This window comes from Macaca nemestrina, chromosome 5 (genome assembly GCF_043159975.1).
Source record: "Macaca nemestrina isolate mMacNem1 chromosome 5, mMacNem.hap1, whole genome shotgun sequence".
Taxonomy (NCBI): domain Eukaryota; kingdom Metazoa; phylum Chordata; class Mammalia; order Primates; family Cercopithecidae; genus Macaca; species Macaca nemestrina.
This window is the reverse complement of record NC_092129.1, coordinates 9,097,030-9,116,182: the sequence shown is the minus strand read 5'-3', so window position 1 is coordinate 9,116,182 and position 19,153 is coordinate 9,097,030. Positions and strand designations below refer to the sequence as shown.

Sequence of the window (19,153 nt, the reverse complement as noted above, 5' to 3'; positions counted from 1 at the left end):
ACCACACTTTCAGAATTGGACAGGTCTTCCAAACAGAAAATCAACAAAGAAACATCAGACTTAATCTGCATAATAGCCCCAAAAGCAGTAGCATTTCTATATGCCAATAATTAGTAGAAGAAAATAATAATGAAGAACAGAGCAGAAATAAATGAAATTGAAATAAAAAAATACAAAAGATCAATAAAACAAAAAGTTGGTTTCTTGAAAAGTCAAACAAAATAGACAAATCTTTAGCCAGACTAACAAAGAAAAAAAGAGAGAAGATCCAAATAAACAAAATCATAAATGAAAAAGGAAACATTGCAACTGATGCTGCAGAAGTTCAAAGGATCATTTGCGGCTACTATGAGCAACTATATGTCAATATATTGGAAAGTCTAGAAGAAATGGACAAATTCCTAGATACATACAACCTACCATTACCGAACCAGGAAAAAAAATCCAAGACCCGAACAGACCGATAACAAGTAACAAGATTAAAGCCATAATAAAAAGTCTCCCAGTAAAGAAAAGCCCAGGACATGATGATTTTACCACTGAATTCTACCAAACATTTAAAGAAGAACTAATACCAACCCTATTCAAACTATTCCAAAAGACAGAGGAGGAGGGAATATTTCCAAACTTGTTCTACGAGGCCAGTATTACTCTGATACCAAAACCAGAAACACATCAAAAAAAGAAAACTACAGACCACTATTTCTGATGAATATTGATGCAAAAATCCTCAACAAAATGCTAGCAAACTGAATTCAACAATACATTAGAAAGATCATACATCATGACCAAGTGGGATTCATCCCTGGGATGCAAGAATGATTCAAAATATTCAAGTCAATCAATGTGATACATCATATCAACAAAATGAAAGATAAAAATCCTATGATCATTTCAACTGATGCTGAAAAAGTATTTAATAAAATTCAACATCACTTCATGATAAAAGTCTTCAAAATACTGGGGATAAAAGGAACACATCTCAATGTATGGCTTTTATTAAAAGCCATAAATGACAGACCCACAGCTAGTATCATACTTCGTAGGGAAAACCTGAAAGGCTTTCTTCTAAGATCGGGAACATGACAAGGATGCTTGATGTCACCACTGTTATTCAACATAGTACTGGAAGTCCTAGCTAGAGCAATCAGAAAAGAGAAAGAAATAAAAGGCATCCAAATGATAAAGGAAGAAGTCAAATTATCCTTGTTTGCAGATGATATGATCTTATATTTGGAAAAACCTTAAGATTCCACAAGAAACCATTAGAACTGATACCCAAATGCTATAGAATTGCAGGACACAAAATCTACATACAAAAATCAGTAGCACTTCTACATGCCAACAGAAAACAATGTGAAAAAGAAATAAAAAAGTAATTCCATTTACAATAGCCACACATAAAATTAAATTCTTAGGAATTAACCAAAGAAGCAAAAGATCTCTGTAATGAAAACTATAAAATGCTAATGAAATAAAGAGAACGCCAAAAAAGGAAAAATATTCCATGTTCATGGATTAAAATCCAGTATCGTTAAAATGTCCACACTACACAAAGCAATCTACAGTTTCAGCGCAATCTCTGTCAAAATGCCAATGACATTCTGCATGGAAATAGAAAAAAGAATCCTAAAAGTTACATGGCATCACAAAAGACCCAGAATAGCCAAAGTTATCCTAAGCAAAAAGAACAAAACTGAAGGAATCACATTACTTGACTTCAAATTATACTACAGAGCTATCATAAGCAAAAGAGCATGGTACTGGCATAAAAACAGACACACAGAGCAATGAAACAGAACAGAGAAACAATAAACAATCCATATACCTACAGCAAACTCATTTTTGACAAAAGTGCCAAGAACATACACTGGGAAAAAGAGTCTCTTCAGTAAGTGGTGCTGAGAAGAGTGGATATCAATAGGCAGAAGAATAAAACTAGACTCCTATCTCTCACCATATATAAAAAATCAAAGCAAAATGAATTTAAAAATTAAATAGAAAACCTCAAACTATGAAACTACTTCAAGAAAACATTGGGGAAACTCTCCAGGATATTGGTCTGTCTGGGCAAAAATTTCTTGAGCAATACCCCACAAGCATAAGTAACCAAAATAAAAATGGACAAAGAGGATCATATCAAGTTAAAAAGCTTCTGCACAGCTACCAAGAAGCAGCTTCTCTGCTCCTTCTGGAATCTCTGCCTGGTTCAACCCGATTGCCTCCACTCCTGCCTCCACCATGTCCGTCAGGGTGACCCAGAAGTCCTACAAGGTGTCCACTTCTGGCCCCCCGGCCTTCAGCAGCTGCTCCTACATGAGTGGGCCCAGTGCCCACATCACCTCCTCAAGTTTCAGCCAAGTGGGCAGCAGCAGCTTCTGGGAGTGGCCCGGGTAGAGGCTATGGTGGGGCCAGCAGCATGGGAAGCATCACTGCCGTCATGGTCAACCAGAGCCTGCTGAGCTCCCTTGACCTGGAGGTGGACCCCAATGTCCAGGCCATGCGCACCAAGGAGAAGGAGTATATCAAGACCCTCAACAAGTTTGCCTCCTTCATAGACAAGGTACAATTCCTGGAGCAGCAGAACAAGATGCTGGAGACCAAGTGGAGCCTCAGAAGCACCAGAAGATGGCTCGGAGCAACATGGACAACATGTTCAAGAGCTACATCAACAACCCTAGGCGGCAGCCAGACACTCTGGGCCAGGAGAAGCTGAAGCTGGGCCAGGAGAAGCAGAGCTTGAGGCAGAGCTTGGCAACATGCAGCGGCTGGTGGAGGACTTTAAGAACAAGTACAAGGATGAGATCAATAAGCATACAGAGATGGAGAATGAATTTGTCCTCATCAAGAAGGACATGGATGATGCTTACATGAACCAGGTAGAGTTGGAGTCTCACCTGGAAGGGCTGACTGATGAGATCAATTTCCTCAGGCAGCTGTATGAAGAGGAGATCCAGGAGCTGCAGTCCCAGATCTCAGACACATCTGTGGTGCTGTCCATGGACAACAGCCACTCCCTGGACACGGACAGTATCATCGCTGAGGTCAAGGTGCGGTAGGAGGAGATCGCTAACTGCAGCCATGCTGAGGCTGAAAGCATGTACCAGATCAAGTATGCAAACCTAGGATTGAACAATTAGTGTATCTTTGACTATCGCCCATCTCATTACCCAATCAGCGTGAAAGTGACCCGTATGAACCATCTCTCTCCTGTGATGTCAGAAAATCCCAGAAATACAAACTGACTATCCCAGGTCTTCTCTGAGAGTTCCCAGGAGCCTCCTCCAGTCAAATCCCTGTGGCCCTGCAGAAGGCCCAGCCCTGGAAGAGGTTGAGGAAAGTGGCCCAGCTCATGTTGCTGTCTCATCAGGACTTCAGCCTGCAGTGAGAGGCCACCCATCTCTAAGGCTGAAGGCAGAGGAAGCAATATAAGTGTTGCTCCTGACACCTAAGGTTCAATACATCTTTTTCTCTATGTTAAGCCTGAGTATCAGTTGGCCCAACTTAGTTGAGGAGAACATTAGAAGCAAAGCAGGGACTGATACACATGCATTCTCTAGGTACACATCTGGACAGCAGTGTGACTCAGAGGATGAGAACCAGGCTCTGAGCCGAGTCTGGGTGACCTTGATTCCTCTCCCAGCTTCCCCACTCATCAGCTGAGTGACCTTGGGAAGGTGGCCCCCCGGGAGCCAGGCTGCATGATTCATAAAATGGTCATAATTATGGCTTCTATAGATGGCTGATAAACATCTCATGACTGCTGTGTGATGGCCCTCTTATTTTATCTTATTTATTAAGATGAGCTATTCTAAAACAAAAAGAAAACAATTGTAGAAGCCATCCTTGACAATTCACTTTGCCTCCCATATCTAGTCAATCAACAATGCCTATTCGCTTCCTTAGTAAGCCCTCCGTTGATCCACTTTGTCCATCTCTGCAGCTACCACTTGGTCAGAAGCATCACCATTGCCCCCTGGCCGACTGAGACTCTTCCCGCCATTCCCAATTAACTCTCCTCACAGCTGCCAGAGGGGGTTTTACGTTTTCCTTCAGTTCGACCCTATCCTTGAGGTTCTTTCTGCTGCTTCCCTTCTTCTTTTTATTTTTCAGACAGTCTCACTCTGTTGCCCAAGCTGGAGTACAGTGGTGCAGTCTCACTCACTGCAACCTCTGCTTCCCAGGTTCAAGCAATTCTGCTGCCTCAACCTCCCAAGTAGCTGGGATTACAGGTGCACGCCACCGCACCTGGCTAATATTTTATATTTTTGGTAAAGAAGGGTTTTCACCATATTGGCCAGTCTGGTCTTGAACTCCTAACCTCAAGTGATCCGCCCGCCTCAGCCTCCCAAAGTGCTGAGATTACAGGCGTGAGCCACTATGCCTGGCCCCCTTGTTCTTCAATTGTATTCTACTTCCTTCCCAAAGTCTCAGGACCATGCTCGTCTGGGCCCCCAGATCTGGGCCCCCTGATCTCCCTGACGTCATCTCCTGTTGCCCTCCCCTCACTGAGTGAGTCCGCTATGTGAGTTCTCTCTTTTCACAACAACCTGGCTTCAGGCCTCCAATCTTACTCTTTCCATCTCCCTAAAATACTGTGGCTTCTTCTTCCTTCTCATTCATATCTCAACTCTGGAGTCACTTTCTCAGGTCCTTCCTGAGGACTCGATCTAAACTTATACCACACACTGTGCGTATGTGTGTGTGTATAACTATCAGACAGTAACAAGATAGTAACATGATCTGGTTACTACCATGTTACCCTGTTTAATTTACTTCACATTTATTATCTAAGATTCTTACATAATTCTTACTTGTTGATCTGCTACCTGTGTTCACCATTTTCTATCTGTATTACTAACACTTGGTTTTAGCAGGCACTTAAGTATCAGCTAATGGAAACATACACAGCTATGCTTCAGATTATAGATGATATACTTTCCTATGCATATGTAAGCAAAATAAGCACAGGGATTATGGAGAGAGATTGTAACTTTATTGCATATACATTAGGTATTATTTGAGGGGTCACTGCAGGTTCTAGAAAAAGAGTAAACATTGAGGCTGGGCACGGTGGCTCACACCTAATCCCAGCGCTTTGGAAGGCCAAGGTGGGTGGATCACCCGAGGAGATGGAGGTTGCAGTGAGCCGAGACTGTGCCATTGCACTCCAGCCTGGGTGACAGAGCAAAGAATAAAAAAAAGAAGGAACATAGACCAATAACAACCAAATCCAGCATCATTAAGTTCAAGTCATATTTGACGTCTTCTTAGTTATCTTATCATAGGCGTTCAGTCCCCACAGAAACTACATCTGCAGCACAGATTAACTCAGAGACCAAAGTAGCAATCGAATAATGTTATCGTCATTTTAACCTAAAAACAGCCAGTCTAACAAAGTCAGACACCCAAAGACATTTGCTTCCCACTTTACTGGGAAAAGAAGAAGGAAGACTCTCCTTTCATCCAGCCTGCATCCTGGCACCTAGACTTGAGATCTTGCCCTCTATTACCCCCTTATAAACTGTCTCACCTGTCCCAAATGTGTCTTTGAATGTCCACGTAGGTTCTGAAGGCATCCTTCAGTGTGTCATGCTGAATGCGTTAAATTTTCCAGGAAAATCCATATCCAAGTTATTACTTACTGTGATCTCCTGCATAATGTTAAGTAACTCGGGTTTTACTCTACATGCTTCCATACTGCTGCAGAATAAACACTCGGCACTCGTGAAAAATAATTTATGGCTATAGAAAACATATCCAAGACTTACACAAGAAGATTTACAGCAAAGCCCTGACATTAGCTGGCTGTGTGATCCAGCTTAGCCTCCTCTTGCTCCAGCTTTGTCATCTGCAGAATGAAGATAATGGAGCAGCGAACTTGTCAAAGCATCCGAATTACTATCCTGATGGGCCAGGTGTAGACGGACATCCTTAAGTCTGTCATTAGAGAGAGCAAAACGTCTTCATGGGGGCAATATCATTTTACAGTATTTGGGGCACTGAAATATTCCTTTCAGAGTGTCCTTACTTTACTACAAAATGTCCTACCAGGGAGAGAAAAATATTATCAATTCTATGGAAAAACAGCATTAAAGGAATCTTACTAGCTCTTTCAATCAATCTCACTAGTCAAATCAATCAGGAAATCATGAATGGTCACACTTCTTATGCAGACATACACTATCCCCCACTCATTTAAAAATATTTATAGAAAATTTAGGTTCCTGTGGCTGTGAAACTATTCTTACAAAACTCTGTGTAAACCTAAAAACAAACAACCCCCCGCCCCGGGGCTCTTCCCTTTGCTCCCCAGTAATTCTCTGCATTTTTAATATCTGTGTGTCACCCCTTGTCGTTAATAAAGCTATCAACAGTCAGTAAAAGCAACAGAAATGTTTCATTGAAATCTTAATTGCCAGACATAAACACAGAATATCTGAAAAATTGTCCTTTAAATGCCCACATTTCTCAAAATCATCTCTATTCATTTTATTTACAATTACATTTTTCACCTTGTGGGTGCTCTATTTTCCATTTTTAGAATGTCTTATATATTTGGGTAGATTCCAAACAGAGAATGAGTTCCACGTCTTGGACTGAATCACTCATTCCAATGGGTGATCCTCAAACTGAAACGCAGGCTTCCCTCAAAAGCTAAGACCTCCCAGCCCTCACTCTGTGCATCCCTTTTTTCTCACAAGCTCCCCGAGGAGGACACCGCCTCTCGGGGGCAGGCCGGGCCAGGAGCTGTCTTGGAGATCTTCCCAGCTCTCCGCCGTCTGCAGACTTTCAGCGCTCCCATGCATAGATATTGGTCCCAACACCTTCGAATTCTTCCATCCTTTGAAACCTCCACATTGTGACAACCTTCCAATTAGTCCCAGCTCGCTTCTACTCAGTCTGTTTACTGTCTCTTTTGTTATAAAATTACTCATTTTATTTTAGTGATGTGAATTAAATGGGTCATACACCCTTTTGCTAGTAATCCAAGTGATATTAAGGTTCATCTGGTCTACCCATTGCCACTTCCATCACCCACCCCTTCCCAGTTAAAAATTTAGCTAGTATCTTTCCATACTTTTCTCTTATTTATACAAACGTGAAATACATTTACGTAAGTCCATTTAAAGGGAATGTATAACTTATTCTGAATTATGATTTCTATACTCTGAATTGTGATCATTTATGTAACAGAAAGCTCATTGCTTGCAGAGTAGAATTAACAAGTGTGAGGCCTGTTTGAAAGAAAGTGACTTTATTAACCAAAACTAGTCCTGGGGAAGTGGCTGGATTCCCATCCAAAGCAACTACTTCAAATTTTGGTGGGGAAGGAAGGAGTTTAAAAAGGGAAAACTTGATATGAAAGGCATGCCAGAATTGTGCTGAGGACAATGTCTGCGTATCTTGTTCCAGTGGCTATCTTGCGTCCCAGTCCACCTGGTACATGGTCTGGCGTCATCTCAACAGTGGCGGGGCTGCTGATTAGCCCCCTGAGGTCACCTCTGGAATTCTGCAGCTGGGTCTCCAGGCTTGGTCTGTCTGTCTCAAGATTAGCCCCTGAATCTTCAAAGAAGGCACATAATTAGATGCTAACATACAGTTAGATAAATAAGAAGGGAGTATATCTGGGGAGAAAGGGAGGGATGTGGAGTCTATTTTAAAGCTAAAGGAAAAAGGCTTCTGTAGTTTGCTTCAAGGTTACATCTTGAAACCCAAGAGAAAGAGAAAAAAAAAAGTTTTAAAATGCATTTTGAGGTTATGCTGCCCAGTTACATTTGTATCATGATATTCTTAAGCCAATCATCTTTTTAACATCTCTTTCATAGTATGGATATTCCGTTTTTTATTCTACCATTTCATTATTGATCGATCTTCAGATTGAATATTTTGTCACTAGAAGCAATATTGCTACTTATTTCAAAGTGTATCTTTGACATTCCTGTAGTTTTATTTCTGAAGGCTAAATTCTCAAAATGGGATGGCTGTTTCACAGGAAATGCATGTGTACATTTTGAAGAGACCATAAGATTGCTGTCCCCAAAATGCTGAATTAATTTATTCCCCATCAGTAAGACATATAGCCCCTATTTCTTCAACAGCATTGAGTGTTAAGTTTTTTGTCTTTGCTAATCTGATAGACGAAAGGAGGTATTCTGTTGTTTTAATATGAACTTGCTTGATTCCAGCAAGGTCAAATGTATTGGTTGTTTTCTTTTCCATTACGTACACTGGTTGTTCTGAGTGGACTTGGCAACACTGTAGCTGAGTTTTCCCCCTTTCATGTTTTATAGATTAGGGATGTTAATCCTTTGTTTTATGCTTTTCAAATATTCTCTCCCAGCTTATGGTTCATCTTTTATTTCTATTTGTTTTTTCTTTTACCACACATAAAATTTCAGTTTTTATGTAATCAAATCCATCAGTGTTCTTGGTAATGGCTACTAGGTCTCCTCTCTTCCTTCAGAAGGCCTCTTCTATGCCCATGGAGAAAATGAGGCCGGACACCCCTCAGATTCCAGGCCCTGCACCTAGATCTGCATCTATCTTCATCTTCTGTCAGTCTTGGAGAAACAGATGTCTTCTGGTAGAAACGGAACTACCTACTGTGTTCTTCACCTCTTCATTGCTTCAGACAAAAGACTGCAGAATGACCTCTGCATGGTCACACCCAGCAAACCATTTTTAACCCTAACCTTTATTGCTCATACTACACAGGTGACCCCTCTGATGATTTCATAGGCTCTCCCCTGTGAATTCCTGAAGACATCCTGGCTGTCCTCCTCTCCCTCCAGCAATTGTATCTCGGCTTCCTGAGAGCACTTGCCGCTCTTCTTCCATGTTTTCCCTCAGTCTTTTTTCATTTAATGCAGTCTTACTGGTTGACCCCTAGCTCCCAGGACTTATAGTTTAGTCTCTATGCTGATACATGCAGACTTGACCTCCGTGCTTGCCTCTCTAGCACATTCCCAGATTCCTCAGCTCCGGACCCATTTGTATACAGACCACACATCCACTACCGAGCTTGTCATCACCATCACATATTTGGTGTCTAAAAGAATGGCCAGGTCTACATCCCAGTCACGCAGGCCGTAGGTCTCACTGTCTCCATGGACTCCTGAACACTATTTGTATTATAAATAAACACCATAGGATTTGTGCCGTCTAGACCCATGGCACCCTATATTCCAGAACAAGAGCTTTTACCTGGATCTCTTGTCCACTCTTGCAACAGTCCCCCAGCAGCAACTCTCCAGTCATTCTTCATTCAGTTTTGCATTCTGTAGCCATAAAATCTGGGTCTTGATTGTGCCTCTTCCCTTGGAAAAATCCTTTCTTGGTTCTATTGGTTTATAATGAAGTTCAGTCTCCCTGTAAGGTTTATGAGATCATGCATGGCTTGAATCTTACTTCCTTCTTCAACCTTGGTTCTCACTCTGCCTTCTTCTGCCTCCTCACTCTGACCATGTCCTCTCTTCAGAAACCATATCCTGATTTCCAGTTTCCTGTCGACTATGTTCTCACTCACCTATGTACCATTGAACATGCAGTTCCCTCTGCTGACTCAGTCTTAAAGTATGATGGGAAGGCTAGAGCATCACAAAAATGCCTGGACAGTTAGACACAATTACTAATAAAAGTCAAATCTCAAAAGGCATGCTATCTATTGATACAAACACTGAAAAGTAAGCAAGAAAGTTGCATATTAGGAAGATGAAATCAACACTGCACTACCACTAACTTGAACAAGGGTTGGGCAGCAGACACAGAGACGAAAATTACCCAGTGTTGAACATTCAGATTGACTTTGGAATCTCACAGGCTTTCCTAAAAAACCACTTCTTCCCTTTAAAAAGGGACTGCTGGCTTGGGGCAGTGGCTCATGCCTGTAATCCCAGCACTTTGGAAGGCCAAGGCAGGTGGATCATTTGAGGTCAGGAGTTGGAGACCAGCCTGACCAACATGGTGAAACACTGTCTACTAAAAATACAAAAATTAGCTGGGCATGGTGGCACATGCCTATAGTCCCAGCTACTCAGGAGGCTGAGGCAGGAGAACTACTTGAGCCCAGGGAGGCGGAGGTTGCAGTGAAACGAGATGGTACTACTGCACTCCAGCATGGGTGACAGAGTGAGGCTCCGTCTTAAAAAAAAAAAAAAAAAAAAAGGGACTACTTAGTGTACATTTTGAACAAAAGACAAATTGAGATTGAGGATTTGATGCCCCTCAGGGCATCAAAGTGACTAAAGATTTACCATCAGGGTGGGTTCAGTTTCTTTCAGGTAAATGAAAAATGGCAAAAATAATGCCTTTCATTTCTAAGCATGATCATAAAGATAAAACATAAAACATAATGACAGATTGGATGACCTAAATCTTTAAAATGTCTGTATGCCAAAACATACACAAAAACACACATATGCAAATTAAAAAATAAGTGAGTAGGTGGAGAAATAATCATAACCAAAGAGTTATATCTTCAATCTATAAAAAGCTCTGATAAACAAATATGAAAAAGATAAATACCCCCAATAAATAAGCAAATATACAAACTTTAACAAAAAGATGATCAATAATAGGAAAAAAAAAAAATCAAATCACAGGGAAACGAGTAACAGTTTGAATTCTAAAATTGGCAAAAATGGGCCAGGCACGGTGGCTCGTGCCTGTAATCCCAGCACTTTGGGAGGCTGAGGCAGGTGGATCACCTGAGGTCGGAGCTCGAGACCAGCCTGGCCAACATCGTGAAACCCCGTCTCTACTAAAAATACAAAAATTATTCAGGTGTGGTGGCGGGCACCTGTAATCCCAGCTACTCAGGAGGCTGAGGCAGGAGAATTGCTTGAACCCGGGAGGCAGAGGTTCCAGTGAACCGAGATTGTGCCACGGCACTCCAGCCTAGGCAACAGAGCAAGACTTTGTCTCAAAATAAATAAAAATAAAATAATAATGGCAAAAATGGGCCAGGCACAGTGGCTCACCTGTAATCTCAGCACTGTGGGAAGCCAAGACAGAAGGATCACTTGAGACCAGGGGTTTGAGACCAGCCTCAGTAACATAGCGAGGATCTGTTTCCACTAAAACTAAAAAATTTAGCCAGGCATGATGGTGCATGCCTATAGTCCCAGCTACTTGAGAGGCTGAGCTGAGAGGATCACTGGAGCCCAGGAGATCAAGGTTTCAGTGAGCTGTGATCACACCAATGCAGTCCAGCCCGGGCAACAGAGTGAGACCCTGTCTCAAAAAACTATAATTAATTTTTAAAAATTTAAAAACTAAATAAATACAATTGGCAAAAATAATTGAAAGGAAGCTAACTTCAATATTGATGAGGGTCTGCAAACATATGCACTCACAACCACTGATGACGGGAACATAAAAACCCTTTTAAAGGCTGAAATATCGATGTTCTCTGAATCAGCAATTCAACTCACAGGGGTTTATCAGGAGGAAATATTTGGACAAATTAAAATAATATTTAGCCACCAAAAACAGTAATCCACAACCAAAATATTAATGGTATTAAGTGAAAAACCTGTACAAAACTATGTGATATATACAAACATATATATAGTATAAGCCTCTGTTTTAATTAAAAATATGAAAATTACATGTATTAAATATAAGGTATTAAAAACATGTTATAAAAGGGCATGTGTGTGTGCATATATGCGCATGGCTAAAATGGCTTCAGTGGACTTTGCAACAAAAGTTTAACAGTCTGGGGCTGGGTATGTGAAATTAATTATCCTTTTTAAATGTTTCTAGATCACATACATATTTAAACAAAGAGTATAAATATTTCTCATAATAAAACAGCAATACTATTTTAAATGTCTGTTTTGAGAACAATGTATTTAGGAAAACTGTATATAGAACAGGAAAGGAGTACAACCGTGGAAAAGAGGGAAGTCAGTGTTAAATTATAAAACCTGATCACACATTCTATTTGTTCATCATTTAGAATATACTTTTCAAATGGCTTCAATATAATAAAGCCTTAAATGTTTTGCTCTAAGCATTCTTGATTTGATTTTTCACACATAGTATATTTTAAGGGCTGTTCATTTGATTGCATTTGGTTCATTTAAATTCATCTCATCAAAATGCAAAATTTCTAAGAGCTATTTTATCTTTAAAAAAATCCCATTTAAGTCTAACTTATGTCTTATTTTTTTCTTAGAAAAAGGAAAACAAATTTTACTAAAAGCAAATGAACTTAAGCTCCAAAAGTTCAAGGTTGACACAAAAGTAACTTAAACACCATAAGATAGAAAAACATCCTGGCCTTCAATTATTATTCAAAAAGTTTATTTATCTACATATGTTTCTTTAGTCATCACCCTACAAAACAATTTGAGCCAATTTTTCCTATCTTTTAAAATCTTATGCTACATATTCTTCTTTGACATAGCAAATGAATGTTGAGCCTTTTCCTGGAAAAAGAAATCAAAGCCTGTCATTGCCATGTGCCCCTTCCTCCAATCCAGACTCCAATCGAATCTGTCACTTAGTTTCAATAATATGACATTAAACATGCTGATTCCTCTACTTAGAATGACTTTTCAAATCTTTTATCTTCCATGCCCAGCAAATACTCAGACCCAATACTCCTTCAAGACCCAATCTAATCACCTCATCTCTAGCGACTCCTAATCACTGTAGTGGAGGCTGCCTCAACTTCCTTCAGTGGACAAAATTTACATGCAACAAGTTCATGCACACACACACACACACTCTTTCACACACATATCAAGACTCACACAGATTTACACACAATGTTCACACACACAGATTCACACAGATTCTCACACACACTTTCACACACATATTCAGATTCACACACATAGATTTACACACACAAGGTCACACATGCAGATTCACCCACACAGATATACACATACACACCCACAAATTCACACACAGATTTACACAAATTCACACACACAGATACACACAGATTCACACACACGTACACACACAAATTCACACACAATCACACAGATTGAAACACACACATTCACACACATTTACAAACATACAAAAATTCAACACACACAGATTTATACACACACGTTCACACACACAATTATTGGGCTTATCTTATAAATGTCTGTTGACACGTCTTTCTTCTCTAGCAGACTCAGCTTCTTAGGGAATGCCCTGTTTTCTTGCTGACACACACACAGAACCTCCCCAGATGGGTGATACCCCACAACATATTCCCCACAAGAGTTTGCTGAATTGATTAAACATGACCTATCACAAAAGTTATCATTATTTTAGATAATATTCTCAGTATAATACAACTCCTTTTAAGATCTAGTCCCATAGACGTGAGGTGGCCTGAAGAGTCTGGAGTTCATATGACAGTTAGAAGACATTGGACTTTCAGTGACAGGGAACCATGGTATCAGATGGTGCTCTGAAAATAACATTGGCTGCACACAGTGGCTCATGCCTGTAATCCCAGCACTTGAGAGACTGAGGCAAGCGGACGGCTTGAACCTAGGAGTTTGAGACCAGCCTGGCTAACATGGTGGAACCCCATCTCTACAAAAAAAAATCAAAGATTAGCCAGGTGTGGTGGCGCATGCCTGTAGTCCTGGCTACTTGGGAGGCTGAGGTAGGAGGATCACATGAGCCCAGGAAGGTAGAGGTTTCATTGAGCAGTGATTGCACCACTGCACTCCAGCCTGGGCTACAAAGCAAGAACCTGTCTTGAAAAAAAAAAAAAAAAAAAAGTAAAGAAGATAACTTCAAGGAGGGCGTGAGAATTGGGAGTAATTTAGGTGTGACCAAATCTAGCACGAGGTGACAGGGACCTGTATTAGGAGGATAACAATGGCAAAGAGAGAGAAAAAAAAGACAATCTGTAGGAGGCCCACCAGCAAATGTCAGGAACAGGCAAGAAAATGTTTTATGAAATTCATCTGGATGTGAGAAGGTCCATGAACTGTGTTGGACAATACATCAAGGGAGGTAATTAGGCAAGGCCCCTTTCCCACAGAAATCTTGAGCTACACTGTTTATATGTGGAAGCACACAAACAGCAAGGAGCTGGGCACAGGCTCTCAGCAGGCTCATCAATCTGAGGCTCCATCAGTGCTACCTCTGCTGTAGAATCCTGAGGGCTTGCTGAGTGTATAACGCCTTTCCTACTTCTTCAGAGACACCCCCCTCACCCCAAAGTCTAAGGCAGACATGATTCAGTGGTGTGTACTGAAATTACCATGTAATGTCAAGCATACTTGCTGAACTGAGAAAACATTAATATTCCAGGCTCCTTGGGTACCAGAACGGAGTCAATGCTAGAAACCACTCTTCTGAGAAAGAATCAAAAGTGCCACAGGAGGTTCAACGAGGGTGTCACCACTAAGTGAAGATGCTCTCATAAGGCTAATAAAAAGATTGAATGTATTAAAAGGAGAACTGATACTAATATAAATTTGCTTTCCTTTCCCCAAAAGAATACCAAGCATCTGAGATAAAAGAGGTTAAGTGAAGGTCAAAAGGGACAGATTCATTCATAAGCGATTTACTTTTCGGGAGAGATTTTAAAAGATTATTTAACTTAGAATGAATAGTAAAATATTCAAGGTAGTTATATGGCAATTAATGAAAAAGTGGAAATGAATATTAAATTCCTAGCTCACCAGTGTCATGATCCAACAAGAAAAGGAAACCAATTTCTAATCTTCCCATGGAATGACTTACATAAAGAATTTGTAGAACTTCATATACAAAGATAAATATTTAACTTAGGCCAGGCACGGTGGCTCACGCCTGTAATCCCAGCACTTTGGGAGGCAAAGGCAGGCAGATCACCTGAGGTCAGGAGTTCGAGACCTGCCTGGCCAACATGGCAAAATCTCATCTCTACTAAAAATACAAAAATTAGCCAGATGTAGTGACAGGCGACTGTAATCCCAGCTACTCAAGGTTGAGGCAGGAGAATCACTTGAACCCAGGAGGCAGAGGTTGCAGTGAGCCACCACTACACTCCAGCCTAGGCAACAAGAGTGAAACTCTGTCTCAAAATATATATATTTAACTTAGATTTTAAGAGTTTTTCTCAACTAATAGAGTTAGGTAAAGTAAATTACTTAACTGAACTATCTGCACATTTTCCCCTAATTTATTTTTAGAATATAGTTATGAGAAGCCTGGTCAAAACCAAGATGCAAAGGTAGACCCCAAAAACCCAACAGGGAGAGGGGGAATCATGTTTTCTCTCACATGACCTCTCTCACAAAGGGCAATAAAAGCCAAAAATTTAAACAGACTTAGATAAAAATTTGAATTATTTCCAAATGCAGAGTGCTAACCACTCAGTCATTTAAATTCCCTGTGGTTAAGTCTCTTATCTGCAAAACATAGATAAACATATAAATCTCTTTCATGACATTATTAAGCATTTCACACATTACATATCCATCTGAGAAGACAGCACTGAAGCAGAGAAGTCCAACATTATGTATGCAAAGGATGCCTTGCAGGAGGAAATCCTGTCATTCTGCAGTTCTCACTGCTTGATAGATCCTAAAGCTTATAAAAACAAGTGCTAAATATTTTTAAAATGGAAAAGAAAATACACTGGAATGACAATGTTTATCCATGTGACTTTGCACTTAAGAAAGCTGAATAAATGTTCTGTATCATCCAGTTATTCCAGTTTCAAGAGTTAAGGATACTGAGGATAAAATATCCTGATTATGGTATCTGCATTTTTGTGTTAACACAGTTTATCCTGTCATATAGATAGTCTAAGGGTCTCTGAAAGAAAAGACGGAGTTATGAATAGAAATTATTTCTAGGACCAAGTTCAAGTTCAAATTTGCATGATAATATCTGCAGTGCTTTATTCCTCTTAAAACCCAAGTTACCAAGCTCTTAAACTCAGCTCTCTTTGCATTTTAATGAACAGGCTCCAAGCCTAATGGTTAAATGGTTTGTTTTTATCTTAAGCTTTTGAATCCCACAGAAGACTTTCCACAGTGCTAGGTACTCAGTGGGTCTCTAAAAACTTATCAGCTGGTTTTTAAATTGTACCTTCCATGTCTCTGAATTATAACACATGATATTAAATCAGCAGCAAGGAAAATAAGCCTTTAAATTCTTACTTTGCTATATACCTCCTTGCTATATGGAAAGACACTGTTTATGAAAATGTGATTGCTATGGCTTACATGTCTGCCCCCTTCAAAACTCATCTTGAAATTCGGTTGCCATTGTGACAGTGACAGGAGGTAGGACTTTTGGGAGGGGATAGGGCGATAATCCCCAAGGGGATGGGATTAATACCATTATAAAAGGGTAAGGGGTATGCCTTTTTGTCTCTCGGCCCCCTTGCCTCTGCCATTTGAAGCCTCTTTGATCCCCCTCAGGAGGACACAGCACACAAGGTGCCATGTTAGAAGCAGAAAAGGACCTTACCAGACACAAAACCTGCTGGCACCTTGATCTTAGATTTCCCAGCCTCCAGAAGAGTGGGTCAATACATTTCTGTTCCTTGCAATTTACCTAGTCTGTGATATTCTGTTATAGCGGCATAAATGCACTAAGACAATGACCATTCTATGTGGCAAAGGCTAGAAAGAGGTTTAGGGTTTAGAGTTAGCTTCTGAAGTGACCAGCAAGGACAGAAACACCGCAAGAAATTCTTTGCGAAGCATGGCTTTTTCATTCCTAGAGTCACTTTTCCTTCGATAAACAAACAAAAACTCCACCTGTGAATATAATACTCTCATATCCGAAAGAGCTGGCTGGTCGGGGGAGAACAGGATGTATATTCCTGAAGGCTTTTCTTAAGTGGTAGAATCATTTTCCACTGACGAATCCAACAATTATTCCTGAGATTGATGTGTTGATTTAGTAATGCTCTATGACTCAGCATCTCTCTGTTTATGCTTTCCCTCTCCCAGAGGACAGCTATTCTAAAGAGTTATCCCTCTCTGCAAGTAGCAAGACTCATAAACTCTCCATGAGCACAATGAAGGACTTCCGTCACTCAAATGAAAAAATTTACCAATTAACAAATTATCCTATAAAGCAAAAATTTAAAAACAAAAATAAAACAACCCTCAGAAAAGCCATACAAAAATATAACCCACCACCAATCTTCCGAAGCCTCTGGAAATCTCTGCTGTCTTACTGAAGTACTTGGAGTTTTAAATGCGGTTTTCTGGCTAAGACTGACTATATTTACATATGCCAGGACAGAGAACATAGAACACTGTACACAAAACATTATCTGACATACCTTTAAAGTCATTCTTAACCAACACAAGGGAAAATCTGTCATTAGTCAATAAACAAAGTCAATTGCTTAGAGGAGCACTCTGTACATTCAGAAAAATTAGAATTCCTGCCTTGCCCCTGAAAAGAATTTAAGCATAGCTGCTACTGATTAGAGAAAGGGTATTTCAAAGTCTAGCCAGGGAAAAATGATCAGAATAATTCCCCTTGCTCCTGGATCCAGGAGTGAGAAGGTGAATCACAAGCAAAAAATTCATTAATGTATGTTTGAATATCATGATTTTCCAGCTTTCTAAATCAGTAAGGAAAAAAAGTCAGCCATACAATGAATTGTGGGCATATCCTATAAACGCATTTTCAGAAACAGTGTCAAAGTTATTCAAGTTAACTTTTCAAGACCAATTCAACAAATACTTTTCTGGGTTTTTTTTCCCTTTCTTTTTTTTTTTTTTTTTTTTTTTTTTTTTTTTTTTTTTTTTTGAGATGGAGTCTCACTCTGTCGCCCAGGCTGGAGTGCAATGGCTCGGCTCACTGCAACCTCCACCTCCCGGGTTCAAGTGATTCTCCTGCCTCAGCCTCCCGAGTAGCTGAGATTACAGGCATCCACCACTGTGCCCGGCTAATATTCTGCATTTTTAGTAGAGACTGGGTTTCACCATCTTGGCTAGGCTGGTCTCAAACTTCTGACCTTGTGATCCACCCGCCTCAGCCTCCCAAAGTGCTGGGGTTAGAGGCATGAGCCACCGCACCTGGCCTATAGTCCACCTTTCGTGGACTACATTAGAAATTAACTTTTATTTTTATCATAACTACTTTTACCTCAGAGGGTACTCAAAATTAATATCCAATCACAGTAAACATTTAAGCATATCTAAAACTGAGTGGTTATGGGGGCCGCTTCCTCCGACAGAAACTAACTCCCCTTACATACCACATTTCTCCTGTCACCTGCTGGCTGCATTTAGTTCTTCTAATTCCACCCAATTCCTATATTCTGGAAAATTCTCTGACTCCATTCATTTATTCCATACATATTTACTCAAATTCTGCCAAGAGTCATGCAGGGATTAGTGTTTACAAACATTCTTCAACCTGTCACAATTCTATTCTTCTCTTATTTTGTGTTAGCAATTATTTACATGTTTACATATGAATGATTAAAAGATATAACAAATGCTCAGTAAATGTTGGTAATTATTTTTGTTTCCACATTTCGGGGTAAACATACTGAGTATTTCATAGACTTACATTATTATTATTATTATTTTATTTTTTTGAGATGGAGTTTTGCTCTTGTTGCCCAAGCTGGAGTGCAATGGTGTGATCTCGGCTCACTGCAACCTCCCCCTCCTGGGTTCAAGCCATCTCCCGCCTCAGCCTCCCGAGTAGCTGGGATTACAGGCATGCGCCACCATGCCCGGCTAATTTTTTGTGTGTTTTTAGTAGAAACAGGGTTTCATGTTAGCCAGGCTGGTCTCGAACTCCTGACCTCAGGTGATCCATCCACCTCGGCCTCCCAAAGTGATGGGATTATAGGCGTGAGCCACTACACCCGGCCCACAGTAGCATTTATTAAAACCTGGGGTTACAGTTATCACTGACATAAAGCCTAGTCCCACTTCTTGACCTGGTAGCAACTATCAAAAATAAAGCATAGAGTCTCGGGAACAAATGGTAGTCCTTCCCCCTTAAAGAACACCTGGCCAATTTACATTATTTAACACATCAACCTTATAATCTTGGTTTAATATCATCTCCAATATTGCAAAAGCTGGGTTTCCATAGGATAAGTAACTATCTCAGTGTCACCAAGGCACCCAGTAGAGGAGCCAGGATTCACCCCCAATTAGCCTGACCCTATATGCTGGGTAAGAAGAGGAAAGTTGTATATAAG

The 19,153-nt window shown here is 40.3% G+C and overlaps 1 protein-coding gene, 1 long non-coding RNA gene and 1 pseudogene across 11 annotated transcripts in view; 1 reads left to right on the top strand and 2 right to left on the bottom strand.

Annotated features, from left to right (window-relative positions):
- PRKN (parkin RBR E3 ubiquitin protein ligase) overlaps positions 1–19,153 on the bottom strand; it is a 1,377,649-nt gene that overhangs the window by 1,207,330 nt on the left and 151,166 nt on the right. The window lies entirely within an intron of this gene.
- Positions 2,242–3,140, top strand: LOC112427694 (keratin, type II cytoskeletal 8 pseudogene; annotated as a pseudogene).
- The window catches only part of LOC139363057 (uncharacterized), a 92,630-nt gene continuing 79,423 nt past the window's right edge, over positions 5,947–19,153 (bottom strand). The window contains exon 3 of the long non-coding RNA XR_011622937.1: positions 5,947–19,153. This exon is cut by the window's right edge and continues 46,739 nt beyond it. This is a non-coding gene — a long non-coding RNA (uncharacterized lncRNA).